Source organism: Ursus americanus, unplaced genomic scaffold (assembly GCF_024610735.1).
Source record: "Ursus americanus isolate L20-20 unplaced genomic scaffold, mUrsAme1.1.p SCAF_71, whole genome shotgun sequence".
Taxonomy (NCBI): domain Eukaryota; kingdom Metazoa; phylum Chordata; class Mammalia; order Carnivora; family Ursidae; genus Ursus; species Ursus americanus.
The window spans coordinates 240503-251001 of NW_028273653.1; the positions used below are offsets into that span (position 1 = coordinate 240503).

Here is a 10499-nt window from a genome sequence, read left to right on the forward strand (position 1 = left end):
GGCTGGGCACTGTGGTTTCTTCCAGAGAAGTTGATGGCCTTTGCTTTACCTTGCCACAACCACTTGTGAGAGGGTCTGCACCTTAGGAAAACTGTTTCCTTTGGAAGCCGGCTTTTTACCTAATGGGTCAGGGCTGTGGGGCTCGGGTTTCCCTCATGCTACCAAAAGCACAGTGACGATGTCTGGGCTTAGACCATGCCTGGGGAATGTTGTTTCTTGCACATAAGTGTGTGGCATTCTTTTTACTTTGCTACAACCACTTTGGATAGGTTTTCCACATCAAGAACTTTTTTTTCTTCGGAAGCCGTTTCTGCCCCAAGTGTCCCATGCTGTGTTCGTTCGGGTTTATCTCCTGCTAGCAAACTGTGGTCTCTTACAGATCAGTGTATGGCATTTACTTCACCTTGGCACAGGCACTTGTGAGCATGTTTGCACGTTACGAAAGATTTTTCCGTTGGAAGCCGGTTTTTGTCAATCTCATAGGGAAGAAACAGAAACTCTTTGGCATAACCTGACTCACCCAGCATCAGGAAAGCAGTTCCAGAACTCAGCCCAGGGCCCCTGTCGCCTACCCAATTGTAGCCACCACCATGCCTCTATCGAAAGGAATTCCGAAAGACTCTCCTCTGACTCCACTACCAAAGAAACAGCAGATTGAATATGGCACTTCAAAATATCGAGATGATACATCTGGTATAGTTAGATACACAAGGTTTACCTTTATTTTTTTATCGTTTTTTATTACATAATGTTATAGTCTCCATACAGTATAGTAAATTTCGATGATACATTAGTTGCATATAACACCCAGTGCACCATGCAATATGTGCCCTCCTTACTACCCAACACCAGCATATATTTTAAACAGCAAAATGCTGCTCTGAATAATTTTGAATTTTCCCTCGACCCCCATTGTAACTCTTGGGATGAAAAGACTAATCAGTGATGAAACATCACCTTTGACAATTGGAAAGACATCATCCATATTTGTATGTGACGACAAAAGGCCATCTAACACTAAATGGTGGCCACTCACCCATATCTTAGGCCCAACTGTATAAACACTGTCAAACGTATATCTTAAAAATAGACAAAGAGTAAACCTCACCTTCCCTTTCTAATGAAAGAGTGTTTCTAGGAAACAGCTGTTCAAAATACATTCATAAGCAGTCAATGAACAGAGAAAATGGGATCCCCTGCAAAGTGCTCCAAGCTCAGAAACTAAGTACCTCCTTCACCAAATTCAGAACGCTGACAACTATTACTTAAGTTTTACTTCATGGCTCAACTAGAGAAAAGAGAAAAACCCAGGAGATGGTGGGTTCATGAGAGGTTTTACTTCCAGTCCTGATGTGGATATGACATTTCTCCAAATGGACCTGCCGCTTTCTCTGAATGCTGGATCCCGTGTCAAGCTGCCTCACTGACTCAGATGCAGACGTTCAGAACGTAGGGTGTCGCGGAGCCAGAGCAGAGAAGTGTTGTCAGATGGGTAGAAGCAGCTCCTCGGACCTAAAGCCTGCACACCTGCTGTGGTTTCTGGGAGAAGGGGAAACATAGACTTGTCTTTTAGTAGTAATTATCTCCCAGCCCATTGCCACCATTCCCAGGAAACAGCTAGCACAATGCTGAAGTTGGGTAAGGGCTCTGGGCCTTCCTAGCGCCCCACCTGTGCCTGAGGGAACAGGGAATACCCTGCTGAACTCGGGGAACTGCTCAAGGTCCATTACCTGCACTGTGTCGGGGGACAGGGGCACCGCACTGAAGTTGGGGACTGTGCGGTCCTTTCTCTCGCTCTTCTTGGGGAACACGGGAAACCCTGGAATGTCTGCGAACCATCCCACAAAAGCTTTGCTGAGCGGGTGCCCTGGAGTTCCTGGGTCTGGAGTGTATGGCCAGTTGACGGAGACTAGGCAGAAGAGACTTTCAAGGGAAAAAGGAAAGAAAACTGAGTCTCCATGATGAACTCTCTCAACATGCCCTTCCAGAACCCTGCCTCTTACCCGGGGTGCCCCTACTCCCAGAAAGCCCACCTATGGCCACACAGCATGCATTCACCCAGCCAGGAACTCCACAGGTCCACTCTCTCAAAACTCCACTTCCTTGGCTCCTGGTCTGCGTCCTTGGGCTGCTCCGGATCTGCACACAGAGACGTAGCTCCACCCCCATGGGGTGATTGCTTGGGGAGTATGATGCTTCCAACTCCTTGAATGCCAGGCAACCGGCCCCATGACTCACAACTCTGGGAGTGCAGAGGTCCAGGAGGCACCTCCTTGGCTAAACGCCCTGAGCAGGCATGACAGGGATCATGGGCAGGGCTGCAATCACACACACACACACACACACACACACACACGGCCCCTTTCGCGGACCCCTCTAGCTGCAGACCACCCTCAGAGCCCTGCCCCTTCCCTTCTGCACCAACCCTTCCTGCAAGGGTGTGCCTGGTTCCTGGCAAGGTCAGCTGCTCTCAGACTGTTCCAGCCTTGGGCTTTAGGAAATGCAATGCTTTTATGCATATCCAAGGCAATTTTAAGCGCCAAAAGGAATGCTCCAAGCGGGAATAGCTTTGCCTTCTTGTCTCACCCATGGAGTGGATAGTGCTTCTCAGACCTTCAAAACATCCTTCTAGGGTGAGCCCATTTGTGCTGCAATCTATATACACATGCTTAGTTCTACAGGGAAGGAAGGAAAAGCCGGCCTTCTGTTCTGTCGCGGTTGTGAACCAGGAACATTTATTTTTCACTTGAAAACAGAGTGTTATTGTCGACACTAAATGAAGGAACCTTTTAAAACATTTTAGAGAGGAAGGAAGAGAGTTTTATTCAAACCCAAGTCAAGGACAGCTGCCTGGGAGACACAATATTCACAAAGAAGGGAGTGCTCCAGGGAAGGAACATTTAGGGCAGGGTCATATATTTGTTCTGAGTTGTGCTACGTACAGTTATACATCACGATGAGGAAGAAGGTTCCAGAAAGTGACAGACTTTTTCTTATGTTTTCATTATGTACAAATCAGTATGACTTTAATCTTATGGGAGCAAGAAAGGTTCTTTTGTGTTCTCACCTTGATGTTGGCAAAGGCATTTTTTGGTTCTCTTTTTCTTTTTGATGCATATGGACAATAAGTGCTGGGGGCAGAAATAGGGCCCATGCTTTGAGGGTTTGCCCAGTCATTTTGAGCTGGGTAAAATGTTAAAGGAGAGCTTTCCTGGGAGGCCAAGATCAGGCCTCACAGATGGTATGACATAAAAATTACTCTTATCCTTATCATCACTACCAAATGGTGGAACGTGAGATGAAAGCACCTTTCCAATAGTCAAGAGACATCAAAGGACCCCTACAGAAGGTTACCTGCTCCATGGTCAACACAGGTAACAGAGGCGTTCATGGTCTCTGGACTCCTCCCCTTGTCCTGCCCAAATCTCTGAAGCATAGAGATCATTTACAGTCAGAATTTTACACATCTTAGAGATGTCTGGCACCATTCCCTTGGACTACAGAATACAACAGAATAGCTCACTGTCACAACACGAAAGTGCCCCTGGATACACTAAGTTCTTTCTCCGCAACGTTGGCCTTAATGAAATCATAATCGTAACATAGAAACACTACGATGGTTGGGAATAAATAATCACAGGTAAGGGAATATTTAGGAAATCTTTAGAAGCATTGTCTCACTCTATAGAAGAGGCTAACTGCTTTAAATACTATTTCCGACCTTACAGGACACTCTACAGACCAGAGCCTCCATCAATTAAAAAAGCATAGTTCTTTCAGTCACTTTAATATCAGAAAAATAGTATAGTATCTCTATTCCTAGGGATCTTTAAGTCTCCGACTCAAAGGTCCTCCACTGAGAGAATTATCTTCATGATCATGATGGGCAGAGGTGAAAAGGCAGCCGAATTCATTCCATTTGGCCACACAACAAGAAAATCCTAATACTTCCTAGGTTTCCAGATTGAGAAGACCTGGGGTAGAGCGAAATGGTACCTTGTATGGAAGAACAAGGGACTTGGAGTCAGTTTGGAGATCACACTTAGGTTTCTGACACTAAAATCCTCTGTAATTCATATCATTTCTGAGCCTTTGTCTATCCATCTAAAAATGGGACTCATTCTATCTACACCCCAGTTGAGAAGTTTACGAGGGAGAATGCTACTCAGAGCCAGTATGGATTCTCCCAAGAGCAGGTGCTCAGGAGCCATAATTACCATTGGGTCTATATCTTTTCCAGAGAAAAGAACACATGGTGAAACCGTGTTTCGAAAAGATGACTCACAAGATGATTTTCACACTTTCATGAAGGTCAAGAAACTGCTATTTTGTTGTAATTCTCTCAGAAATCATGTTATTAGCTTGGTGGGGACAATAGCAACATCATCACTAGGAGTGGGGAGCTTCTCATCTCCATATGGCTATGTTGACTACCTTAACACAATGCCACCAGAAAGGAAAGCTGGAGGGAGGTGTGTGTGGGCACAGGCCAAGGCTGCCAGGTGTGCCTGGGACATGCAGAACTCTGATAGGAGGCTTAAGTCCTGTCTATGTTAGGATAGTCAGTGCTCTTCAGAGACAAAGGGCCATTGTGTGTGAGCCCTGATGTAGAAAAGGTGGAAAATGTCCATTGCGATTCCCTCTCTGACCCTTAGGATATGCAGCAAAGTTACATTGAATTTTTAAACATGGAGGGATTTCCTGGTCTTCTTTTCATGAGGACTCGGGCTCTATTCCTTGGTGGCCTACGAATAGAATCTAGTTAGTTTCAGGATGTTAAAATGTAGACATGATTCATGGAACAACATATCATCTGTTTGGGTAAATAGTCTATGACCACTGGAAATAATGTATTCTGCACGTATTATGCAATATTACATAGACGTCAATTAGGTCACATTTGTTACCAATGTTTTGTCTGCTTTTTCCATCAGATATTGAGAAAGGCATATTAAAATTTCCAAACAAAATTTCCAAAAAAAGAGGATGCCGATCAAAAATGTTGTGTGAAAAGGAAAAGAAAGTGCCATCACTCCATTCAGTGAATCAGGTTTGTGCAGAGAGACGGTAACGTTGATCACTGAAGACACCAGGGTTTTCCAATATGTGTGTTGAACCTTAAGGAAACTGCCATAGACGTAACTCTCAGTAAGAAGAGCATGGTAAGGGTCTTCCAACTCCCATCCTCTGTCATGATGATGGAAGCATGTTGCAGAGTGGGAATGAAAGCATAAGGGCCACTAACCAATCTTCAAGGAAGAACATTGTATCAAAGCCAACATTCACCTGACATCTTCGGTCGTGAAGATGAAACTATTGGCACAGGTGTCTAAGAAAACGTAGGGAAAGTGCCATATACTGAAGTCCACGAAAGAACACCATAGAGAAAGCATCTTGCATCTCACAGTCTTCTGTCATAAAAACGGAAGTATGTGCAAAACTGTCTGTGAAAACAGACGCATAAAGCGCGTTGTTTCACTCTATACAGGAACACTGTATTGACACCATGTCTCAACTCACAACTTCTGTAGTGAAGTGTAGTAAGAATGTGTGCGAGCTCATAAAGAAGTGCCGTCTACTTAATTCTAAGAACCAAATCTGTGTAGATAGAAAACAATATCAAACCAACCTCCTGACAAATGGATCAACCGGGGTTTCTTTCCTGTGTGTTGAACCTTAACGAAAGTGCCATAAACTTAATAGTAGGTGAGAGCACTGGGTAGATAGCATCTTTCAACCAACAAATTCTGTCATGAAGATGGAAACGTTTGCATCATTGCCCTGAAAGCATAAGGAAAGTGGCAGAGACTTAGCTTCAAGAAACGACCGTACCGAATCCATCCTTCAAGGCACATCTTCTTTTACGAAGTTGGAAGCATTCTCAGAAGTGTTTCTCAGCATAAGGGAATTATCGTACGCTTAACTTTATGAGGGAAATCCGTAGGACACTGTCTGAAACTCAGATCTTTTCTCATGAGGCTGAAAGCATTGGCTCAAGGGTAAAGGAACTTGTAAAGAAATGACGTTTACTCCACTCTGAGCACCAAGGTTCTGTATAGAGAATGAAACTTCAAACATCCTGATGAAGAGAGAAGCTTTTTCAAATATCTGTGTTGAACGGTAAAAGAAGTGCCATACGCTTAGCACTATTAAAGAGCACCATCTGGAGACAACTTTCCAAATCAAGTTCATGAGGGTGGATGTATGTTCCAAAATCTGCATGAAACCTAAGGAACATTCTGTATGCTCAGGTAAGAACACCCTTGGAAAAAATCTTTCAACTCACATCTTCTGTAATGAAGATGGGAGTACTTGCAGAAGTGCAAGTGAAAGCATAAGGAGAGGTCCTATCTAAGTAGTTGTGAGAAACAACTCCGTGTTGATAGAAGGCAACATTGAAGTAACATGGTGACCCATGAATATACACCCGTTGTCCAGCACGTGCCTTGAACCTTAAGGAAGAGGGCACTATATACAAATCTCAGTCAGAACACCAAATGGACACCATCTTCCAAGTCACAGCTTCTGTGAGGATGATCGCAAGTTTTTCAAGTGTCTACGAATGCATAAGGAAGGTGTCACCTACTTTACACTAGGAGAGAATACTCTATCTAAAAGCATCTTGCATCTCACATCTTTTCTCATGAAGTGGGAGCATTGTGCAAAACAGTGCCTGCGAGCATCAAGATAATGCACTTCATTTAAAACTGTAATAATACTACACAGAAAGCATCACTCAACTCACTTCTTTCATGAGGATGAAAGCCATTCGAAAAGGTTGTGTGAAAACAAAAAGTGCAATCAGTCAATTAGCTAAAGAGTTTGTGTAGAGAGACGGCAACTTTGATCAGTGAAGACACTAGGGCTTCCCTATGTTTCCTTAAGGTTCACTTAAGGAAACAGCCCCAGATGTAACTCTCAGTAATAGGAGTGCATGGAAACAGTCTTCCAACTCCCGTCGTCTGTCATGATGATGGAAGAATGTTTCAGAGTGGGAATAAAAGCATAGGGAAAGGGCCAATAACGAATATTTAAGACAGAATATTGTATCGAAGCCATCTTTCACCTCACGTATTCTATCATGAAGATGAAAGCATTTCAACAGGCGTCTAAGAAAACATAAGGAAAGTGCCATATACTGAAGTCTCTGAAAGAACACCATAGAGAAAGCATCTTGCATCTCACAGTTTTTCTTTTTTTTTTCTTTTTTTAATGTTTTATTATGTTTGTCAACATACAGTGCATCCCCGGTTTCCGATGTAAGGCTCGATGATTCATTAGTTGCGTATAACACCTAGTGCACCATGCAATACGTGCCCTCCTTACCACCCATCACCGGTCTATCCCATTCCCCCACCCCCCTCCCTTCTGAGGCCCTCAGTTTGTTTCTCATAGTCCATAGTCTCTCATGTTTCATTCCCCCTTCTGATTACCCCCCCTTTCTTTATCCCTTTCTTCTCCTACCGATCTTCCTAGTTCTTTTGTTCCATAGATGAGAGAAATCATATGATACTTGTCTTTCTCTGCTTGACTTATTTCACTTAGCATTAGCTCCTTCAGTGCCATCCATGTTGTAGCAAATGTTGAGAACTCGTTCTTTCTGATTGCTGAGTAATATTCCATTGTATATATGGACCACAACTTCTTAATCCAGTCATCTGTGAAGGGCATCTCGGCTCCTTCCACGATTTAGCTATTGTGGACATTGCTGCTGTGAACATTGGGGTGCATATGGCCCTTCTCTTCACTACGTCTGTATCTTTGGGGTAAACACCCAGTAGTGCAATGGCTGGATCATAGGGTAGCTCAATTTTTAACTTTTTAAGGGACCTCAACACGGTTTTCCAGAGTGGCTGTACCAACTTGCATTCCCACCAACAATGTAGGAGGGATCCCCTTTCTCCACATCCTCTCCAACATTTGTTGTTTCTTGCCTTGTCTATTTTTGCCATTCTAACTGGCGTAAGGTGGTATCTCAGTGTGGTTTTGATTTGAATTTCCTTGATGGCTAATGATTTTGAACATTTTTTCATGTGTCTGTTAGCCATTTGTATGTCTTCATTGGAAAAGTGTCTGTTCATATCTTCTGCCCATTTTTTGATTTGTTTATTTGTTTCTCGTGTATTGAGTTTGAGAAGTTCTTTGTAGATCTTGGATACCAGTCCTTTATCTGTAGTGTCATTTGCAAATATCTTCTCCCATTCCGTGGGCTGCCTCTTAGTTTTTCTGACTGTTTCCTTGACTGTGCTGAAACTTTTAATCTTGATGAAGTCCCATAAATTCATTGTATCTTTTGTTTCTCTTGCCTTTGGGGATGTATCATGAAAAAGGTTGCTTTGGCCGATGTCGTGGAGGTTGCTGCCTATGTTCTCCTCTAGAATTTTGATGGATTCCCATCGAGGTCTTTCATCCATTTGGAGTTTATTTTTGTGTATGGTGTGAGATAGTGGTCAAGTTTCATTCTTTTGCATGTAGCTGTCCAATTTTCCCAGCACCATTTATTGAAGAGACTTTTTTCCCACCGAATGTTTTTTCCTCCTTGCTCAAATATTAGCTGCACAAAGAGCCGAGGGTCCATTTCTCTGTTCTCTATTCTGTTCCATTGGTCTATGTGTCTGCTTTTGTGCCAGTACCATGCTGTCTTTGTGATCACAGCTTTGTAGTACAGCTCGAAATCTGGCATTGTGATGCCCCCAGCTTTATTTTTCCTTTTCAACAGTTCCTTGGAGATTCGGGGTCTTTTCTGTTTCCATGCAAATTTAAGGACTATTTGTTCCAGTTCTTTGAAAAATGTCCTCAGTATTTTGATCGGGATAGCATTGAAAGTGTAGATGGCTCAGGGTAGTATGGACATTTTAACTATGTTAATTCTTCTGATCCTTGAGCATGGAATACCTTTCCATCTTTTTATGTCTTCCTTAATGTCTTTCAAGAGTGATTTACAGTTTCTAGAATATAGGTCCTTTACGTCTCTGGTTAATTCTAAGGTAACGTACGGTTTTTGGTGCTATTGTAAATGGGATGGATTCCCTAATTTCTCTTTCTTCGGTCTCGTTATTCGTGTACAGAAATGCAACTGATTTCTGAGCATTAATTTTGTATCCCACCACATTACTGAATTGCTCTATAACTTCTAATAGTTTGGGAGTGGCTTCTTTTGGGTTTTCCATATAGAGTATCATGTCATCTGCGAAGAGAGACATTTTGACTTCTTCTTTGCCGATTTGAATACCTTTGATCCCTTTTTGTCGTCTGATTGCTGTTGCAAAGACTTCCAGTACGATGTTGAATAATAGTGGCGAGAGTGGGCATCCTTGTCGAGTTCCTGATCTTAAGGGAAAGGCTTCCAGCTTTTCCCCATTGAGAATAATATTTGCAGTAGGCTTTTCACAGATGGCTTTTATGAGATTGAGAAATGTACCTTCTATTCCTACACTCTGAAGGGTTTTAATCAGGAAAGGATGCTGTATTTTGTCAAATGCTTTTTCGGCATCAATTGAGAGGATCATATGGTTCCTGAGTCTTTTCTTGTTGATATGATATATCACGCTGATGGATTTGCGAATATTGAACCACGCTTGCATCCCAGGTATGAATCCCACTTGATCGTGATGGGTAATTCTTTTAATGTACTGTTGGATTTTATTAGCAAGTATCTTGTTGAGGATTTTGGCGTCCATATTCATTAGGGAAATCGGTCTGTAATTCTCCTTTTTGAGGGGGTCTTTGCCTGGTTTGGGGATCAAGGTAATATTGGCCTCATAGAATGAGTTTGGTAGCTTTCCTTCTGTTTCTATTTTTTGAAATAGCTTTAGGAGAGTAGGTATTATTTCTTCTTTGAATGTTTGGTAGAATTCCCCAGGAAAACCGTCCGGGCCTGGAGTTTTGTTATTTGGAAGGTTGTTTATCACTGACTCAATTTCTTCATCATTAATTGGCCTGTTTACGAAATCAATTTCTTCCTCTTTCAATCTTGGTAGTTTATAGGTTTCCAGGAAGGATTCCATCTCTTCCAGATTGCTTAGTTTATTGGCATATAGCTGTTGATAAAAATTTCTAATAATCCTTCCAATTTCAATGGTGTTCGTCGTGACCTCTCCTTTTTCATTCATAATATTAATATTCGGGTCCTTTCTCTTTTCTTTTGAATGAGCGTTGCCAGTGGTCTGTCAATTTTATTGATTCTCTCCAAGAACCAGCTTCTAGTCCTGTTGATCTGCTCTACTGTACTTCTGGTTTCTGCTTGATTGATTTCAGCTCTAAGTTTGGTCAACTGCTTCCTCGTGTGTGGATTAGGCCTGTCCCTCTGTTGCTGTTCCACCTTCTTGAGGTGAGAATGTAAAAACTGCATTTTAGATTTTTCTATTCTTTTGAGTGAGGCTTGGATGGCTATGTATTTCCCCCTTAGGACTGCCTTTGCAGTATCCCATAGATTTTTGGACTGTTGTATTTTCATTCCCATTGGTCTCCATAAATTGTTTAATTTGATTTTTGATTTC

General features: G+C 42.4%; 1 long non-coding RNA gene across 1 annotated transcript; it reads right to left on the reverse strand.

The window, feature by feature from the left end:
• Window positions 1–704: 704 nt before the first annotated feature.
• On the reverse strand, window positions 705–2228 carry LOC148106730 (uncharacterized). Its single transcript, XR_015723585.1, has 3 exons — window positions 2034–2228; window positions 1731–1923; window positions 705–1539 (listed from the first exon to the last, which is right to left on the reverse strand). It is a non-coding gene; the product is annotated as an uncharacterized LOC148106730 (long non-coding RNA).
• Between the last annotated feature and the right edge of the window lie 8271 nt (window positions 2229–10499).